This window comes from Prionailurus viverrinus, chromosome C2, assembly GCF_022837055.1.
Source record: "Prionailurus viverrinus isolate Anna chromosome C2, UM_Priviv_1.0, whole genome shotgun sequence".
Classification (NCBI taxonomy): domain Eukaryota; kingdom Metazoa; phylum Chordata; class Mammalia; order Carnivora; family Felidae; genus Prionailurus; species Prionailurus viverrinus.
The window spans coordinates 8,242,895-8,265,257 of record NC_062569.1 but is presented as its reverse complement, the minus strand read 5'-3'; positions in this window follow the sequence as shown (position 1 = coordinate 8,265,257).

Here is a 22,363-nt window from a genome sequence, read left to right as displayed (position 1 = left end):
GATTGCTAAAAGAAAGGCAGAGCGGTGATACTTGTATCAGACAATCTAGATTTTAAAATAAAGACTGTAATAAGAGATGAGGAAGGGCATTATATCATAAATAAGGGGTCTATCTACTTAGAAGAACAATTGTAAAAATTTATGCCACCAATGTGGAAACGCCCAAGTATATAAATCAATATATATATAAATCAACTTTAAAATAAAGACTCTAATAAGAAATGAAGAAGGGGTCATAATTAAGGGGTCTATCCACCAAGAAGACCTAACAATTGTAAACATTTATGTGCCAAATGTGAGAGCACCTAAATATATAAATCAATCACAAACATAAAATACTCATTGACAATAATACCATAATAGTAAGGAACTTCAACACCCCACTTACAGCAACAGACAGATCATCTAAGCAGAAAATCAACAGGGAAACAATGGCTTTGAATGACACACTGGACTGGATGGAATTAACACATATATTCAGAACATTTCATCCTAAAGCAGTGGAATGCACATTCTTCTCAAGTACACATGGAACATTACCCAGAACAGACCACTTACTGGGACACAAATCAGCCCTGAATAAGTACAAAAAGATCGAGATCATACCATGCATATTTTCAGATCACAACACTATGAAACTCAAAATCAACCACAAGAAAAAATTTGGAAAGACAACAAATACTTGGAGACTACAGAACATTCTACTAAGGAATGAATGGGTTAACCAAGAAGTTAAAGAAGAAATTAGAAAGTACACGGAAGCCAATGAAAATGATAACACCACAGCCCAAAACCTCTGGGACACAGCAAAGGCGGCCATAAGAGGGAAGTATGTAGCAATCCATGCCTTCCTAAAGAAGGAAGAAAGGTCTCAGATACACAACCTACCCTTACACCTTAAAGAGCTGGAAAAAGATCAGCAAATGAAACCCCAAGCCAGCAGAAGATGGGAATTAATATTAGAGCAGAAATCAAAGCTATTGGAAAAAAAAAAAAAAAGTAGAACAGATCAATGAAATCAGAAGCTGGTTCTTTGAAAGGATTAACAAAATTGACAAACCACTGGCCAGTTTGATCAAAAAGAAAAAGGAAAGGACCCAAATAAATAAAGTCAAGAATGAAAGAGGAGAGATCACAACCAACACCACAGAAATACAAACAATAATAAGAGAATAAATTGGGCAATCTGGAAGAAATGGAAAAATTCCTAGAAACATATACACTACCAAAATTGAAACAGGAAGAAATAGAAAATTTGAACAGACCCATAGCCAGTAAAGAAATCGAATTAGTAATCAAAAATCTGCCAAAAAACAAGAGTCCAGGGCCAGATGGCTTTCCAGGGGAATTCTACAAAACGTTTAAGGAAATGTTAACACCTATTCTTTTGAAACTGTTCTAAAAAATGGAAATGGAAGGAAAACTTCCAAACTCATTCTATGAGGCCAGCATTACCTTGATTCCAAAACCAGACAGAGACCCCACTAAAAAGGAGAACTACAGACCTGACTACATAGTTGTAAAAAACAAAACAAAACAAAAACAAAAAAAACTTAGTTCTAATAGAGAAGACTCAGTTAAAAAAAAATTAGTCTGGACTATACTAGACTTAAATAGACCAAAATAGTATAAAATCTGTCATAAATGCATAACTCTTCTTTTGTTTTTGTTTTTAAATGAAATCTACCCCTTTTTCCTTTCAGAGGTAAGTGTCTCTCCCAGAGTACACTGTGTGGGTTTTGAAATCATGGTCCTTCTGTGCACCCTTCATAATAGGCAATATGGCAGATTATTTTCTCTCCAATTAGGCTTATGACAGAATATGTCTTTAAAGATCACAGAACACCAGAAAACAGTATGGAAGTTCCTCAAAAAATTAAAAATAGAACTACCCTATAACCCAGCAATTGTACTACTAGGCAGTTATCCAAGGGATACAGGTGTGCTGTTTCGAAGGGGCACATGCACCCCCATGTTTATGGCAGCATTATCGACAATAACCAAAGTATGGAAAGAGCCCAAATGTCCATCGAAGGATGAATGGATAAAGAAGATGTGGTATATATATACAATGTAGTATTACTTGGCAATCAAAAAGAATGAAATCTTGCCATTTGCAACTACGTGAATGGAACTGGAGGGTATTATGCTAAGCGAAATTAGTCAGAGAAAGACAAATATCGTACGTCTTCATTCACATGTGAAATTTTTTTTTTAAACGTTTATTTATTTTTGGGACAGAGAGAGACAGAGCATGAACAGGGGAGGGGCAGAGAGAGAGGGAGACACAGAATCTGAAACAGGCTCCAGGCTCTGAGCTGTCAGCACAGAGCCTGACGTGGGGCTCGAACTCACGGACCGTGAGATCATGACCTGAGCCGAAGTCGGACGCTTAGCCGACCAAGCCACCCAGGCGCCCCTATTCGCATATGAAATTTAAGGTACAAAACAGATGAACATAGAGGAAGGGAAGCAAAAATAATATAAAAACAGGTAGGGGGGCAAAACATAAGAGACTCTTAAATATAGAGAACAAACTGAGAGTTGCTGGAGCAGTTGTGAGTGGGGGATGGCTAAATGGGTAGGGGACTTAAGAAAGACACTTGGGGCGCCTGGGTGGCGCAGTCGGTTAAGCATCCGACTTCAGCCAGGTCACGATCTCGCGGTCCGTGAGTTCGAGCCCCGCATCAGGCTCTGGGCTGATGGCTCAGAGCCTGGAGCCTGTTTCCGATTCTGTGTCTCCTCTCTCTCTGCCCCTCCCCCATTCATGCTCTGTCTCTCTCTGTCCCAAAAATAAATAAAAACGTTAAAAAAAAAATAAAAAAAAAAAAAAATTTAAAGAAAGACACTTGTTGGCATGAGCACTAGGTGTTATAATAGGGCATGAATCACTGGAATCTATTCCTGAAAACATTATTGCACTATATGCTAACTAAATTGGATGTAAATTTAAAAAGAAAAAGAAAAAAAGAAAATGCCTATATTAGAGAAGAAGATCTCAAATAAATGATCTAGTCTTTCATTTTAAAAATCTAGAAAAAGAGCAAATAGAAACTGAAGGTGAGCCTAAGGAAGAAAGTAATAAATATTAGAGCAGAACTAAATAGAAAACAAAAAAACAGAGAAAATTAATGAAACCAACATTGATTCTTTGAAAAGACCAACAAAATTGACAAATCCTTACTTGTCTTAAGAAAGTGAGATGATACAGATCACAAAAATTAGTAATGAAAGAAGGGACATTACCACTGACCCCTCAGAAGTTAAAGAGAATGCACAAACAACTTAATTCTTACAAATTAGATAACTTGGGAGAAATTTATCCAAATTCCTAAGAAATAACAAAATACAAAAACTGGTTCAAGAAAAATCAGAACATCTGAATAGACCTATAACAAGTGAATTAGCCATTCAAAATCTTTCTACACACACACAAAAATCCCAGATGACTTTCACTGATGACATTCATATCGATATTCCACAAATTCAGAAAACGAAGGATAAAGGAACACTTACTAATTCATTCTGTTGAGGCTAGGATCATTCTGATACCAAAATCAGACAAAGACATCACAAGAAAACTCTAAGCCACCATCCTTCATGAATATAGATGTAAAAATTCTCAAGAAAATATTAGCAAACTGAATCTAACAATGTATATGAAATTATATACATAACCAAGTGGGATTTATCCCATGAATTCAGGGTCAGTTTAACATCCAAACATCAATATTAATAACACCATAGTATATGTTTTATATTACTATATAACATAGTATACTATATTTATATTACTATATAACATAGTATATGTTATAATTAACACCATAGTAATAAAACAAAGGACGAATAACACAGCATCTCAATGGATACAGAAAAAAATACTTGACAAAATCAAACATCTATTCTTGATAAGAACTCTTAACAAACTAAGAAGGGAAGGGAGCTTCCTCAACCTGATAAAAAGCAGCCACACAAAACCTACAATGATTTTACTCAGATTACCTAAAAATGGACCACTGACTTAAATGTAAGAGCTAAAACAGTAAAACTTGTTGAAGAAAACCTAGGAGTAAATTTTCAAGGTTAGTAAAAAAATGGTTTAGGAAAAGATTTCACGGATAGGACGCCGAAATCACAATCACATAAGAAAAAAAATGATAAATTATACCTCACCGAAATTCAAAGCACTTTAAAGGATACCATTAAGAAAGTGAAAGAGCAAGCAACAAACAGGGAGAAAAGATTTGCAAAACATGTACCCAATAATAGACTTGTATCCGGAATATACAAAGAACTCTTACAACTCAGTAAGACACACGACCCAGTCAAAAAATGGGCAAAAGATATGAACAGATACTTCACTGAAGTAGATATACAAGTGACGAATGACCTCAGGAAAAGACGTTTAACATTAGTTGTTAGAGAAATGCAAATTAAACTCACATGTGAGTTATGAAATGCTAGAAATGGCTAGAACGAAACAAATAACAAATGCTGTCGAGGATGTGGCAAAATGGGAATTTCCAGACATTAATGGTACAAATGTTAGTTGGTGCAGCCACTTTGGGAAAGAATTGGGCAGTTTCTAAACATTAAGCATAAAACTACCATAAGATGTAGCAATTCTACTCCTAAGGATTTATTCAAGAGAAAGGAAAATATACAACCACGCAGACTTACACGTGCAGTTTTATTAATAATAGCCCCAAACTGGAAACAACCCAAATGTCTGTCAACTAGTGAATGGGCAAACTTGGTATATCCACACAATGGAATATTAATTCAGCAATAAAAATAAGTGAAACTGACAGATCCTACATCATGGATAAACATTACGCTTAGTGAAAGAAGTCAGATATAAGAGATCACATACTATATTCTACTTATAGGAAGTGTTCATAAGAAGCAAATTTTATAGAGAGAGAAAGTAGATTAGTGGTTGCTTGGGCATGGGGGATCTTAATGGGAGGAGGAAAATATTGTTAAACTGATTTGTGGTCATGTTTTCACCACTCCGTAAAGTTTCTAAAAATCACTGAACTGTATAGTTGAAATGGGTGAATTATATATATGTAAAATATACCTCAATAAAGCAGTTTTTAAAAAATCAGTATTTGCTTGAGTGCCTGGGTGGCTCAGTTGGCTGAGTATCCAACTTTTGATTTTGGCTCAGGTCATGATCCCAGGATCATGGGATCGAGCACCACCTCAGGCTCTGCACTGATCATCAAGTCTGCTTAATATTCTCTCTTCCCCCCAGCCCTCTCTCCCTCTCTCCCCCTCTGCCCTTCTCCCCTGCTTGCTCTCTGAAATAAAAAATAAAATAAAAATAAAAAATAAATAAATCAGTATTTGCTGAATCACTGTATTGTACACCTAGAAATAATATAACACTGTATGTTAAATATACTGGAATTTTAAATAAAATAAAAAGTAAAAGTAAAAAAAGTTGATATTACTTTTTTTTTTTTTTAAGCAGAAGACTATTCTAAAAGAGAAATAACCACTAAATCCATGGAAAAACCTAATTAGGTCCTGGACTGGGAAAAAAAACAAAAACAAAAACAAAAACAAAAACAAAACACTTCTGGGGAAATTAGAAGATATTTTTCAATGGACATCTAATTTCACAATTGGATGACACTATCAAACTGTTGGTACATTTTCTTGGGTGTGAGAATGGTTTGTGTTTATGTAGAATGGTCTTAAATTCTCAGGGGATACAGTTGAAGAAGTTAGGGGTGAAACATGATGTCTACAACTTACTTTCAAATGATTTAAGAAGACATACATACACACATATGAAGATAGATCAATACGAATGTGAAAAAAATGTTAACAATTGTTGAATCTATGTGGAAAGTATATAGGTATTCATTGTACCATTCTTTCAACTTCTCTAGAGCTTTAACAATTTTCAAAATGAGATGTGTGGATGAAAATAGTCCAAGGACCACACTTATTTGCTTTAGGATAGACCTTTAAAAAATCTCTACTTAATAAGCAAACTGTACTAGGGATGCCTGGGTGGCTCAGTTGGTTGAGCATCTGATTTTTGATTCCAGCTCAGATCATGATCTCATGGTCTTGAGATCAAGCCCTGCTTTGGGCTCCGCGCTGAGCATGGGAGCCTGCTTAGGATTCTCTCTCTCCCTCTTCTCTATGCCATTCCTCCACTTGCTCTCTCTCAAAATAAATTTTAAAAAACATTTTTTAAATAAGCAAATTGCACTATTAAAATGACGCTATACTTTTTATTTTCTCCATCCCTCACTTATTACTCAGTCACATTAGATTTCCTTCAGTATTTCAAATGAATTTGAATTTCATGTGCCTTCCTATCTCAGGCCCTTCCCTTCCCTGGCTTCTACCTTTCCTTCAAATGCTTGCCAGGGGCACCTGGGTGGCTCAGTCGGTTAAGCGTCCAACTTCAGCTCAGGTCATGATCTCACTGTTCGTGAGTTCCAGCCCTGTGATGGGCTCTGTGCTGACAGCTCAGAGCCTGGAGCCTGCTTCCCATTCTGTGTCTCACTCTCTCTGCACCTCCCCCACTTGTGCTCCGTCTCTTTCTCTCTCTCAAAAATAAGCCTTAAAACTTTTTTTAAAGTTTTTTTTCAAATGCTTGCCAAAATTAATAATTTGTTCAATTATCTATCCCACTATCTGCCTCCCACAAAGGATTATAACATTCAGGAGGGTGAGGGTTTGTTTACCATCGTGTCTCCAGTCCCGGTGCAGGGCTTAGTACATGGTAGGCGCCCGATAAAATTTTTAAGAGAATGAAAGAATGAATTTAATAAGTCAACCAATGTGTCAACCGCTGTCACGAATGTCTCTAGTGTTAGGGAAGCACCACTGCCTCTTCGAACAGGTCGGTCTCTAAGGAACGGTTATCATTTTAGATCCAGTTCTGTTGATACTCCCTGGAGGTCTCCGCCGACCTGTTTCTCACAATCTCCATAATGGACCTCCACTCAGGAGTAGAGAGAAAATCAAACAGACCGAGCACGCAGTCATTTAGGGGGGAAAGATGTTGTAAAGAACACGGTACATCAGTCAAGGACAAGGCAGGAAGCATTGCTCAAAGGCTCCTCCAATAACATGCTAGAGCTTGCTGCCGCGTCTGGCACGTTGTGGATGTGGCGGGCTGATTAAGCAAGTGGCTTGTGATTTGCTTCCTTGGTTTTGCTGCTGTCAGTCATCAAGGAGTGAACATTTTTTTTTTCCTCTCCCAGGAGAGTAGCTAGATGTATTGAATACTAAAATCAGAATTTTTCTGTCCCTGTGGGAGCAGTTAATAAGCGCTTGTTGGGGCGCCTGGGTGGCGCAGTCGGTTAAGCATCCGACTTCAGCCAGGTCACGATCTCGCAGTCCGTGAGTTCGAGCCCCGCGTCAGGCTCTGGGCTGATGGCTCAGAGCCTGGAGCCTGTTTCTGATTCTGTGTCTCCCTCTCTCTCTGCCCCTCCCCCGTTCATGCTCTGTCTCTCTCTGTCCCAAAAATAAATAAACGTTGAAAAAAAAAAAAAAAAAAATAAGCGCTTGTTTCTTATTAAAAAAAAAAAAAAAGACACAGCAATTTGGAGTCTAGTGCCATGACAATACCTTTGTTTAGAAGCAGACATTTGCTATTAAAAGTGTAAGTTTATTGAGACGCTAACTAGACTGGGGAGAGGATGAAAGGCAGGCTTTGTGTTTTTCTGGATGGGGCAGGGGGATCCAGAAGGAAGACAGCTGCTCCCCTAGGAATAGGAAGAGAAGTGGCAGGGATGGGGACATGAGTCATGCATATTCAGAGGGTCCGAGGTGGCAGAACTCCAGGTGACTTGTCCACTAGTACTTGGGAGGACTAAGTTTTAGTCCCTGCGGTGTGCCAATCTCTGAGGATAGCACCTAGGAAATCTGTGTTTAAGTAGTCCTCCAGACCCCCAAATCAAAGAATCCAATTAAAAAATGTTAAAAAAAAAAAAAAAAAAACAGGCAGAAGACCTGAACAGACATTTCTCCAAAGAAGACATCCAGGGGCACCTGGGTGGCGCAGTCGGTTAAGCGTCCGACTTCAGCCAGGTCACGATCTCGCGGTCCGTGAGTTCGAGCCCCGCGTCAGGCTCTGGGCTAATGGCTCAGAGCCTGGAGCCTGTTTCTGATTCTGTGTCTCCCTCTCTCTCTGCCCCTCCCCCGTTCATGCTCTGTCTCTCTCTGTCCCAAAAATAAATTAAAAAAAAACGTTGGGAAAAAAAAAAATTTAAAAAAAAAAAAAAAAAAAGAAGACATCCAGATGGCCAGCAGACACAAGAAAAGATGCTCAACATCTCTCATTATCAGGGAAATGCAGATCAAGAGCACAAAGAGATGTCACTTCACTCCTGGCAGAATGGCTAAAATCAGCAACACAGGAAACAACAGGTGTGGGGATGTGGGGAAAAAGGAACCTTCATGCACTATCAGTGGGAACGCAAACTGGTGCAGCTATTGTGGAAAACAGTATGGAGATGCCTCGAAAAGTTAAAAATAGAACTACCCTATGATACGGCAATTGCACTACTAGGCATTTATCCAAAGAAAACAAAGACACTAATTCAAAGGGATACATGCACCCCGATGTTTAGAGCATCATCAACGATAGCCAAGTTATGGGAGGAGCCCAAATGTCCACTGATTGGCGAATGGATATAGATGTAGTGTACAAGGGAATATTACTCAGCCATAAAAAAAACACGGAAATGTTTCCACTTTCAATGACATGAATGGAGCCAGAGAATATAAGGCTAAATGAAATAAGTCAGTCAGAGAAAGGCAAATACCATATGAATTCACTCATATGTGGAATTTAAGAAACAAAACAAATGAGGAAAAGGAAAAAAGAATGAGAGGGAAACTAAGAAACAGACTCTTAATGATAGGGAACAAACTGATGGCTACCAGAGGGGTGGTGGGTGGGAGGATGGGTGAAATAGGGATTGAGCACCAGGTGATTAAAATAAAAACTTAAAAAAAAAACAAAGAAGTTCCTCCAGATAATTCTTAAGCACACTCCAATTTGAGAAGCATTGATCTACAGTATGATCCCATTGGGGCTTTTAAAAAATTGTATGTGTATATGTGTGTATACACATTCATGCATACATTTTAAAAAATCGTATATTGGCAAACAAATCGAACAATACATTAAAAGAATTATTCACCAGGAGCAGAGGGAGCCAAGATGACAGAACAGCATGAAAGTCTTTTTTGCGTCTCGTGTCCATGACATACAGCCAGATCAACACTAAACCATCCTGCACGCCTAGAAACTGATTTGAGGATTAACACAACAATCTGCACAACCTGAACCACAGAATTCAGCAGGTGCGTGGCGCGGACAGGTGAACTGGGGGAGAGAAGGCGCAGAGGGCAGGGAGCCGTTTTTGCTTGTGAAGAGAGGATGGAGATGGGGGGGGGGTGGAATACGGAAAAACCACTCCCCCCCCAAAAGCAGCTGGAGACAAAGTGGAAAAGTGGAAAGAGCCGCAGGGACAGAACTAAAAAGGGAGAGAGGAGAGGGCTTAAATTCCACTAAGACTCTATAAACAGGGGGAGCGCAGATGAAACTCTGCAGCTCGATACCTGGCGGTGCTCTGGTGGGAAGGGCGAGTCCGCAGGAGCAGAGTGGAGTCCAGGGGTCTTCGGCCACGCGGGAGAGGCGGTTCCCCTGGGAGAGGCGGTTCCCCTACTGGGAGGACATTAGGTAGAGGCGGTGCGGCCCCAGCGGACCCCGGAGAACAACCACACCCGCTGGTGCTGGAACAAGGCCGCTGGGGGTGAAGCCTGGCGCCAGATGTGTGTTGTGATTTTCCAGAATCCCTGAGGCGCTGCTGCTACACGATCGCGTCAACTTTTTCCGGGGAGGGCTGGCGCCCGGCTGCAGTCTCTGGGCGGCGGCGGCAGCCCGGTTGTGCGGACGTTTCTGGGTGTGGCTGGCTCGGGGCCGCCGCTCCGTGAGACCCTCCTGCAGAGGGGCGGAGCGGGTCAAAGCCGCAGCCCCTCAGAAGTAAGCGCTCAGGAAAAACGGCCACATCTGACATAAAACTCAAGATGGAAACGCCCCCTGGCAACCCGAGGGCTTGCTCACGGACGGTGTAAAAGCGGGGAGAGGGCGGAAGCCGAAGACAAAGGCCGGGTGCACGATTGCTGATCGGGAAGAACAGAGTTCTGACACTAGAGACCAGGAAGCTGGATGACGCCATTTTTAACGCTTCCGCGCATGCGCATACACACCTACAAGCGCCCAACGATCCACCCTAGTAAGCTGAGCAGTGCCATCTAGTGGAGAATGGAGCTGTTACACTAAACCCCGCCCAACTGGGCCAACCTCGCTCTTCAGGAACACAAATCTCTCCGCCTGCTTAGTTTATGGACTATAAAGCGCTTCCTAGTTTGAGTTCTAGGGGAAAATGAAGTAAATTCAATCGTATTTCAGTCCGTTTGCTGGTCCATCTACTCAATTTTCTTTTATTTTCCTTTTTTTCTCTTTTTCATTTCTTTTCTCTTTCTTGAACACAGAAAAAATTTATTTTTATTTTCAATTTTTATTACAAACATTTTTCTATAATTTTTTTCTACCATATTTTTTACCCTTGTGTCAATTTTTTTCATTCTATTTTACTTCCATCATTTCATTTAATTCTACTTCAGTGTATCCCTTCTTTCAAATTTTCAAACGATTTCTTTTTTTTCTTTCCCCTTTTATCTCTAATCTATCAAACACCTTTCAACACCCAGACCAAAACACACCTATGATCTAGCATTATTTATTTCATTTTGTCTTGTATGCATGTGTTTGTTTTTAATTTTTTAATTTTGATTTTTTAAATTTTGATTTTTAATTTTAATTTTAATTTTTTGACCTCAATAATTCCTATTCTCCCTTCAACATGACAAAACGAAGGAATTCACCCCAAAAGAAAGAGCAGGAAGAAATGACAGCCAGGGACTTAACCAACACAGATACAAGCAAGATGTCTGAACCACAATTTAGAATCATGATAATAAGAATACTAGCTAGAGTCGAACATAGATTAGAATCCCTTTCTGTGGAGATAAAGGAAGTAAAAGCTAGTCAGGATGAAATAAAAAATGCTATAACTGAGCTGCAATCTCAAATGGATGCTGCAGCAACAAGGATGGATGAGGCAGACCAGAGAATGAGCGATATAGAGGACAAACTTATGGAGAATAATGAAGCAGAAAAATAGAGGGAAACTAAGGCAAAAGAGCACAATTTAAGAATTAGAGAAATCGGTAACTCATTAAAAAGGAACATCAGAATGAAAGGGGTCCCAGAAGAGGAAGAGACAGAAAAAGGGGTGGAAGGGTTACATGAGGAAATCATAGTGGAAAACTTTCCTAACCTGGGGAAAGACACAGACATCAAAATCCAGGAAGCACGGAGAACTCCCATTAGATTCAACAAAACCCGACCATCAACAAGGCATATCGTAGTCAAATTCACAAAATACTCAGGCAAGGAAAGGATCATGAAAGCAGCAAGGGGAAAAAAGTCCTTAACATATAAGGGAAGACAGATCAGGTTCACAGCAAACCTATCCACAGAAACTTGGCAGGCCAGAAAGGCGTGGCAGGACATATTCAATGTGCTGAATTGCAAAAATAAGCAGCCAAAAATTCTTTATCCAGTAAGGCTGTCATTCAAAATAGAAGGAGAGATTAAAGGTTTCCCAGACAAACAAAAAGTAAAGGAGTTTGTGACCACTAAACCAGCCTTGCAAGAAATTTTAAAGGGGCTCTCTGAAGGGAGAAAAGATGAAAAAATAAATAAATAAATAAATAAATAAATAAATAAATAAATAAATAATAAAGACCAAAAGCAGCAAAGACTAGAAAGGACCAGAGAACATCACCAGAAACTCCAACTCCACAAGCAACATAATGGCAATAAATTCATACTTTTAAGTACTCACTAAACGTCAATGGACTAAATGCTCCAATCAAAATGCATAGAGTAGGGGCGACTGGGTGGCTCAGTCGGTTGAGCATCCAACTTCGGCTCAGGTCATGATCTCATGGTCTGTGAGTTCAAGCCCCGCTCAGGCTCCATGCTGACAGTCAGAGCCTGGAGGCTGCTTCGGATTCTGTGTCTCCCCCTCTCTCTGACCCTCCCCTGTTCATGCTCTGTCTCTCTCTGTCTCAAAAATAAATAAACGTTAAAAAAAAAACTAAAAAAAAAAACCCACAAACTGCATAGAGTAACAGAATGGATAAGAAAACAAGATCCATCTATATGCTGTTTACAAGAGACCCACTTTAGATCTAAAGACACCTTCAGATTGAAAGTAAGGGGATGGAGAACCATCTATCATGCTAACGGTCAACAAAAGAAAGCCAGAGTAGCCATACTTATATCAGACAATCTAGACTTTAAAATAAAGACTCTAATAAGAAATGAAAGGGTCATAATTAAGGGGTCTATCCACCAAGAAGACCTAACAATTGTAAACATTTATGTGCCAAATGTGAGAGCACCTAAATATATAAATCAATCACAAACATAAACTCATTGAGAATAATACCATAATAGTAGGGGACTTCAACACTCCACTTACAGCAATAGACAGATCATCTAATCAAAAAATCAACCAGGAAACAATGGCTTTGATTGACACACTGGACCAGATTGACTTAACAGATATATTCAGAACATTTCATCCTAAAGCATCAGAATACACTTTCTTCTCCAGTGCACATGGAACATTCTCCAGAATAGACCACATACTGGGACACAAATCAGCCCTAAGAAGTACAAAAAGATCGAGATCATACTTGCATATTTTCAGACCACAACACTATGAAACTCAAAATCAACCACAAGAAAAAATTTGGAAAGGTAACAAAACTTGGAGACTAAAGAACAGCCTACTAAAGAATGAATGGGCTAACCAAGAAGTTAAAGAGGAAATTAAAAAGTACATGGAAGCCAATGAAAATGGTAACTCCACAGCCCTTTTAGGCCTTCCTAAAGAAGGAAGAGAGATCTCAGATACACAACCTAACCTTACACCTTAAAGATCTGGGAACAGAACAGTAAATAAAACCCAATACCAGCAGAAGACAGGAAGCAATAAAGATTAGAGCAGAAATCAATGGTATTGAAACCAAAAAGCAGTAGAACAGATCAATAAAACCAGAAGCTGGTTCTTTGAAAGAATTAACAAAATTGATAAACCATAAGCCAGTTTGATCAAAAAGAAAAAGGAAAAGACCCAAATAAATAAAATCAAGAATGAAAGAGGAGAGATCACAACCAACACAGCAGAAATACAAACAACAAGAAGATATTATGAGCAATTATACGCCAATAAAATGGGTAATCTGGAAGAAATGGAAAAATTCCTACAAACATATACACTACCAAAACTGAAATAGGAAGAAATAGAAAATTTGAACAGACCCATAACCAGTAAAGAAATCGAATTAGTAATCAAAAATCTGCCCAAAAACAAGAGTCCAGGGCCAGATGGCTTTCCAGGGGAATTCTACCAAACATTTAAGGAAGCATTAACACCCATTCTCTTGAAGCTGTTCCAAAAAATAGCAATGGAAGGAAAACTTTGAAACTCTTTCTATGAAGCCAGCATTACCTTGATTCCAAAACCATACAGAGACCCCACTAAAAAGGAGAACTATAGGCCAATATCCCTGATGAACATGGATGCAAAAATCCTCAACGAGATATTAGCCAACCGGATCCAAAAATACATTAAAAAATTATTCACCACAACCAAGTGGGATTTATATCTGGGATGCAGGGCTGGTTCAATATCCACAAAACAATCAATGCGATTCATCACATCAATAAAATAAAGGATGAAAACCATATGATCCTCTCAATAGATGCAGAGAAAGCGTTTGACTAAATACAGCATCCTGTCTTGATAAAAACCCTCAAGAAAGTAGGGATAGAAGGATCATACCTCGAGATCATAAAAGCCATATATGAAAGACCCAATGCAAATATCATCCTCAATGGGGAAAAACTGAGAGCCCTCCCCCTAAGGTCAGGAACAAGACAGGGATATCCACTTTCACCACTGTTATTCAACATAGTATTGGAAGTCTTAGCTTCTGCAATCAAACGCAAAGAAATAAAAGGCATCCAAACCAGCCAGGAGGACATCAAACTTTCACTCTTCTCAGATGATATGATATTCTATATAGAAAGCCCAAAAGATTCCACCAAAAAACTGCTAGAACTGATTCATGCATTCAGCAAAGTCACAGGATATAAAGTCAATGCACAGAAATCGGTTGCATTCCTATACACCAACAATGAAGCAACAGAAAGAAAAATCAAGGAATCGGTCCCATTTATAATTGCACCAAAAACCATACAATGCCTAGGAATAAATGTAACCAAAGAGGTGAAAAATCTATACACTGAAGACTATAGAAAACTTAAGAAATAAAGTGAAGAAGACACCAAAAAATGGAAAAAGATTCCATGCTCCTGAATAGGAAAAACAAATGTTAAAATGTCAATACTACCCAAAGCAATCTACATGAATATTCAATGCAATCCCTATCAAAATAACACCAGCATTCTTCACAGAGCTAGAATAAACGATCCTAAAATTTGTATAGAACCAGAAAAGACCCCGAATAGCCAAAGCAATCTTGAAAAAGACAAAGCAGAAAGCATCACAATCCCTGACTTCAAGCTGTACTACAAAGCTGTAATCATCAAGACAGAATGGTACTGGCACAAAAACAGACACTCAGATCAATGGAACAGAATAGAGAACCCGGAAATGGACCCACGAACGTATGGCCAACTAATCTTTGACAAACCAGGAAAGAATATCCAATGGAATAAAGATAGTCTTTTCAGCAAGTGGTGCTGGGAAAACTGGACAGCGACATGCAGAGGAATGAACCTGGACCACTTTCTTACACCATACACAAAAATAAACTCAAAATGGATGAAAGACCTCAATGTAAGACAGGAAGCCATCAAAATCCTCGAGGAGAAAGCAGGCAAAAACCTCTTTGATCTTGGCCGCAGCAACTTCTTACTCAACACGTCTCCAGAGGCAAGGGAAACCAAAGCAAAAATGAACTACTGGGACCTCATCAAAATAAAAACCTTCTGCACAGCGAAGGAAACAATCAGCAAAACTAAAACTCAACTGAAAGAATGGGAGAGGATATTTGCAAATGACATATCAGATAAAGGGTTAGTATCCAAAATCTATAAAGAACTTATCAAACTCAACACCCAAAAAACAAATAATCCAGTGAAGAAATGGGCGAAAGACATGAATAGACACTTCTCCAAGGAAGACATCCAGATGGCCAACCAACACATGCTCAACATCACTCATCATCAGGGAAAAATGCTCATCAGGGAAAAATCACTCATCATCAGGGAAATACAAATCAAAACCACAATGAGATACCACCTCATACCTGTCAGAATGGCTAACATTAACAACTCAGGCAACAACAGATGTTGGCAAGGATGCGGAGAAAGAGGATCTCTTTTGCACTGCTGGTGGGAATGCAAACTGGTGCAGCCACTCTGGAAAACAGTATGGATGTTCCTCAAAAAACTAAAAATAGAACTACACTACGAACCAGCAATTGCACTGCTGGGTATTTATCCAAGGGATACAGGTGTGCTGTTTTGAAGGGACACATTCACCCCCATGTTTATAGCAGCACTATCAACAATAGCCAAAGTATGGAAAGAGCCCAAATGTCCATCGATGGATGAATGGATAAAGAAGATGTATATATATAGATATACACACACACAATGGAGTATTACTCAGCAATCAAAAAGAATGAAATCTTGCCATTTGCAACTACGTGGATGGAACTGGAGGGTATTATGCTAAGCAAAGTTAGAGCAAGACAAAAATCATATGACTTCACTCATATGAGAACTTTAAGACACAGAACAGATGAACATGAGGGAAGGGAAGCAAAAATAATATAAAAACAGGGAGGGGGACAAAACAGAGGAGACTCTTCAATATGGAGAACAAACAGAGGGTTACTGGAGGGGTTGTGGGAGGGGGGAATGGGCTAAATGGGTAAGGGGCACTAAGGAATCTACTCCTGAAATCATTGTTGCCCTATATGCTAACTATATGGATGTAAATTTAAAAAAATAATAAATTAAAATTAAAAAATAAATTAACTAATTTTAAAATAAAGTGGACAATCTATTCAAATGATGGAGACACCTCAGTGTTTACAAAAAAACTAGGCATCTCGTTTATGGGGAGATAAGAAGACCTGAGAAGTACAAGAAAATTGCCCGATTCCCAGAACACAGAGCCTGTAAAGAGAATCGCCCTTCTCAGAAAAAGGCACAGTGTGGCTTCATATTTCTGCTGCCTATACTGTTAAGATTCATTATTTACACTTTTACAGCCTAATGGACATCACTCCTGCCATAATTAACCAATATGCAAGTAGTCACTGAAGAATAAATTATAACAAAACTTCTAAGACTCCCTGCAAAATGAGGGCAAGTAAAAAAAAAAAAATCTCTGCCACACCAGTAATTATTTGATACACTGAAATCTGCTACACTTGCGGCTGTTTTTCTTAGAAAGTTAACGTCAAGAGCTGAAAGTGTGCATCAAAACATTTCATTTCTGTCCCCAACCACTGTGACCTTGAGAAAGGTCGTTTACCATCTCTGGAGTTTCCCGGTATACAAACCAGAGATAGGAAGTCTCTCATGCAATGTACTGTGCTTAACTATTAAGTGGCAAACCAGAAAAGTATCCATTTTTATCATTATTAACCTCCAAGGTATCCTTGTGGAGGCAGCAAAAAGAAGTAGACTGAAACTTTTAGGCCAATTAAAATTTCCTGGAGCACCATAAATTCATTGCAATTAGCAAGTGGATCAGCAGAAATAAAATTGTACCACTGATTACGGATTCCTTTAAGGGTAAGACATGAGCCAATCTTGTAATTGGGCTCCATGTAATAAAACTGGCAATGCTTTCTTTAAGCAATGCATTCAAGCACCTAGCTTTTAACATTATGATTTTTAGATTAAAGCAAGTTACGTAACTTCTGGACAGTCACGAAGACACTGGTACTGGTCTACTTGCAGGGAGATTGAGAGACCACCTTTTCTACGCTAAGGATCATTAAGTCAAGATATTTTAGAAAATATCGAACTTGTTTTGAGAAAAGAGAGAGGTGGCAACAGTGAAGGGTGGTGGGCAACTGGCGAGCAACATTTGGGATTGGGTTCCTGGCGTTTGGGACAAAACGAGAAAAGTAGTAAGAGAGAAATGAAGAAGGCAGGCGAGAGACGGAAATGTCTTGTATATTTTCTCAGCCTATGCCACTGACGCTTGCTCTCATTTCTCTATGATTTTATACTTTGCATGTGTATAATTTTGTATACGATGTGTATATTGTAAAATAGCATATTGTTGGTTTAGATTTTTAATTTATGCAAATCATATCACAGTGTATCTATTTTTATACGATTTTTTGGGTTTTGCTTTGTTCTGTTTTCAATGATCGTTATATTTAATATCTAGAACAAAATCTCCCACTTTGCTCTTCCAAGTTGTCGTAGCTATCCTTTGTTCTTTGGTCTCCTAAATATAAATTTTAGCATCAGTTTGTCAGGCACCGTACACAATCTTCCTTTGCAATTCTGGTTGAAACTGCTTTTAACTTTATAAATTCATGTGGCAAAAGTTGAAATCTTGACGGTACTGATGATCCTCCCCAGCCACGACTATGGTGACCCTTCAGTCATTTCGGCTGTCTTCTGGGCCTCTAGTGGGGGGTATCTGATATTTTATGGCTGCCCCAAAATATTTTGAAAACCCTTTCCCCATTTTAGGACTTCTCCCCCTTGTAAACCTCACTTTCCCAGGTAGAATCCAAAAGGTATTTCCTGGAAGCCCTTGCTCCTCCGATGTACACACATAATCGACTTCAGTGGCAGGTACGTCCTTGAAGACAGAAGATCACAGTGCCCTGCAGTCTCCTACCAAAACGGTCGTGCGGGTACTTGCGTTTCTCCACCTCCTGGTGGTCCCGCTCTCCAGTGGGGTTAGGTGACATCCAGTCACAGACACCAGCAGCGGCTGGGTTCCCGCTGAACCACTGGGTGCTGCCATTGTCAGTTACTCTTCTCGGCTTCTGCCACTGTGGCATCCTCCCTTGGCTCCCTCTTGGAAATCCTGCGCGTTAACCACTAATAGGTTAACACATCTCTTTTCGCTTAACGCTAGTTAAGGGGGATCTGCAGTCAGCACCTGAACACAAGAGTTAGGAACCAGAAGCGGACTGCTTGTGCGGGTGAACCTTAGAGGTGGACGTGCCTTAGCGGAAGTGATCGCGAATACAGTGGTGGAAGACCAGATACCCCAAGCTGGAAAGGTGGCGCGCCAAGGTGGCCCCACGTGTCCTCGCGGGTCACCCAGGCTCCCTGGAGCTCACTGTTCTCCCGGCGGAGGGCAGAGATGACCAGCGGCTGGGCCCAAGGACGGAGAGGGACACACTGCAGAATCCAGAAGACAGAAGCTCCAGAATAGTGGTCGAGGGAAGTGGGGGAGGGACGTGGACCCCAGAAATACCGTATGACGGTCGGGAAGCATCAAGGGCCTACTTGCGGTTACTGGCCACGAACTTTCGCGAAAACGATTGAGCATGGCAGTTTGCCCCGCTCACTTTTGGGAGTGTAGGTGCAGGCACCAGGAAGGCAAACAAGCTGCGTTTGGTCACAGGTGGGGTTTTACCAAGTGCACACGGCTAAGCAAGAGGACGGGGAGTTCAGGGAGACTGTGAAGGAATGTCCCAACAGGTGAGCATGGAATTCAAGCTGGGCGAAGGAGAAAGGACAGGCACGAAGGAAGTGAAGGACAGTCCGCACCGGGATTCTTAAGGGAATACACCGGAAGGAGGTGGCACCGGCAGGGTATTTAAAGTGCTGAGGGCACCGTAAGATGTGCGTGTTCGGTAGCAACAAGGTCTAGAATCTGATCAGGGGAGTGGCTGAGGTTAAATGGAGGACCAGAAAGGAAAGGAGAGGGTGAGGTACTGGAAAGATCAGCTATTACAATCACCAGGAATTAAGAATAATGTTGAACGGGGGCGCCTGGGTGGCTCAGTCAGTTAAGCGTCTGCCTCTTGATTTCGGCTCAGGCCGTGGTCTCACAGTTCATGGGATTGAGCCCCACACCCCACACCACGCTCCAAGCTGAGAACGAGGAGCCTGCTTGGGATTCTCTGCCTCTCCCTCCCTCTCTCAAAATAAACTTGAAGAAAAAAAAAAGAAGAACATTGAAGAGAACGACAGCAGGCCAGCAGCTAAAAGCTTCCAGGAATAATGGCATGGGACCCAGAAGCCCAGCAGTACAGCCTGATGACATGAGATTCAAAGGTGGTTTTTAGGAGAGCAGAGGGGCGAAGAATGGTCTGGAACGGGCAAAGAGAAACAAAGAGGATCCAGGGTATCCGGTATCAGCAGCGTCAAAGAAAAGGGGCCACCCTGTCGGGTTGGGGAAGCAGAATCCTCAAGGAACAGGCAGGTTTGGACCAGGGCACAAAGATACAAACAATGTTCTGAGAGGCTGAGCGTACGGGACATTTTGCTACCAGTGGATGGGCCGTTTCAGGGAACAGAGCAAAGGAAGGTTTTCAGGAGTTGAAGTAAGAGATGAAGACAACAGGGGGAATGCACAGAGGCCTAGAGGACTAAATTTGCAAGACGCTGCGCTATCCTGGGAGTTCAGGGCTCCTAGCGGCGACTGAGGGAAGCCTGTGGTGCGTGCGGAGACGGCCCCCCGGCTCAGGACTAGAAGGCTGGGGAACCGGAGGTTGGGGTATGGGTCTGGAGTCCTTCCTCGTTCCTGCCAGGAGAGGCATGGAGGCCTGAGGCTGGGTAACCTTACTCCAAGTACCTGGTGCTCCCCCTTAACATGTGCCGATGAAGGCATGGAACCCTAGGCTTCAGTTCTGGGAAATCTTCCGGAAGCATTTCTTGCAGCATTTGTTTCTCTCTTCCTCTCTCTCTTAGCGCCTGTCAGGTCACCTACACTGCACCCCTCTTTGTGCTGCGTTCACCTCTTTTTTGCTATGCTTCCCTGGGTGATTTCCTTGACTGTATTTTCCAGTGCTTATTCTCAGTCTCATTTCTGGTATCAACGGTTAGTTTTCAAGAGGTCTTTTTCGGTTCTCTGAATTTCCCTTTTTTGGAGCAAAAAGGTTTGCATCTGTTTCATAGATGCAAACCTCTTCTCCAAGCTTAGAATAAATTTGCTTCTTCCCACACAGTCTGTTCCAAGTGGGCTTTCTTTTTCCTTGCCCCGGCCTCTTTCACATCCTTGGCTATTTGTTTATATCTAAGAACGGAGCAATAAAAAGCTGGCTGGGGGGGCTGGGCACGGGGAACCTGGCTAAGAAGCTGTATGTGCACAGCTGGAATGTCTAAAGAGCCATTTCACTGAGGAATCAGATATGTCAGGATCATCGCTCTTTCCTCTCCCAAAGAAAGTTCTTCTGATTTCCAGCTGAGAAGGTACACAAGTCCAGTGGGCAGCATTCTGGATGGAAATGGGGGCAGAAGGCTAGAAGGGAGGGAGAAGCATTTGACATTCGGCATCGTACCCATGACCTCCAAAACTGTTTTACTGCTCCAGAGAATAGAGGGATGGGGCGACCTGAGAATCTTAGTGCTTTGCAAAGACTTAGCAAATTCTCCTGTTCTTGTAGCTCCACCTCCACCGAAACGTGAATCTTCAATTCCCAAGTCGCTGTGGGAAATCTTCCACATAGGACGGCTGCTCGGCATCCCCCAGGGCGGCTGTTCAAAGTCACAACTCTTCACCCGCCTTCCAGCCTCCAAACCATTGGCATCATATTTTCAACATCCTTGTAAGTTTGTGCCTTTTCATTGTTAACCATTTACCGTTTTACTGGGGTTTCAGGAGGCCATGGATGCTAACATGTCCAGCTACCGTTTTCACTAAAAACTCTGCTGTGGATTTGATCTTGGCCAACTTTGATTTGGGTTTTCTGGGTCTGTTTTTCTTGTCTTTAGTTTTTGCTCGATTTGTTTCCCACCACCAAACACCATCCCCAGCTTTCTGAATCCAAGGCCTCAAACTCGTTTGCTAAAGAACGCATCCAAGCCTGCAAACACTGCTCTGAGCACCACCTTTTGTCACATCCCAGACCCTGTTGTATACTGTTCTTAGCATTGTTCAGTTCCTGATCGTTCCCAGCAGCCAGTCTGTGCTACCTTGAACCCAAGAGTTCCTTGGAGGGGAATTAACTCATAATACGAACATATTTCTTCATTACTTCAGCCAAGAAGCAAACAGCAAAAGGTAGCCAATGTCAACCCCTGCAAGCCTTTGGCAGGGGAGACTTCTAGAACGCCTCAGAGCCACCTCAGACATCTTTGCCTCTTTCTTTCTTTCTTTCTTTCTTTCTTTCTCTCTCTCTCTCTCTCTCTCTTTCTCTCTTTCTTTCTCTCCCTCTTTCTCTATTTCTCTTTCTTTCTTTCCCTCTTTCTCTCTCTCTCTCTCTTTCTTTCTTTCCCTCCCTACTGGCCATATTTCAGTTGCTTTTCTCTCTTCTTCTAAACCAACACCACCTGCCCTGCTTTTAGAGGTCTCTCTGTCTCTCTCTCGAAGATCCACTGTGAAATCAGGCAGTCTCCCTCAAACCCTGTATCAACATATCAACCTCCAAACAGCCCACAGCCATTTTCTGCTTAGAGCATCTCTCTCAATGTATGTCTAGGCATCAGCTCAGATATCCAAAATTAGAACTTCTGGGAGTTAGGCTAGAAAATTCCTCTTTTTACACCAGGTTATTCAGACACACGGTGAAGTTCAAGAGCCACTAATTTAAAGGTTTTTCTGTTAACTTCTGTGGAGAAACATCTAGGTAGCAAGAGCAACAGAAAAGAATAAAATGTATGACTGCTTCCATCAGTGTTTAAGGAGTTACTTTAAATTAATGCTGATAATGCAGGACTCAAATTCTTTCTCCAGAAATTGCTTCGTACAGGCCTTTGCATCGTTGTAAAAGATCCCCATCAAGGCCCAAACTAAGAGCAGTCCAAAATCCTGCTTCGCTGACCTATCACATAAGCCTAGCCACTGACGCATCACACAGCTCCCTCTATGTCTAAAAAATAACTTTAGAGGCTTATTCAGATTTCCCCCAAGTTGGCTTTACACTGATGCTACTGCTTTCATAATTCGCCAAATTCATATTTACAATTCATGCTATCTGGAGCACACAGAACGCAGGAGCCAAAGCTTGCAAACAGAAAACCAGAATGCCCACCGGGAAAAATGGACACAAC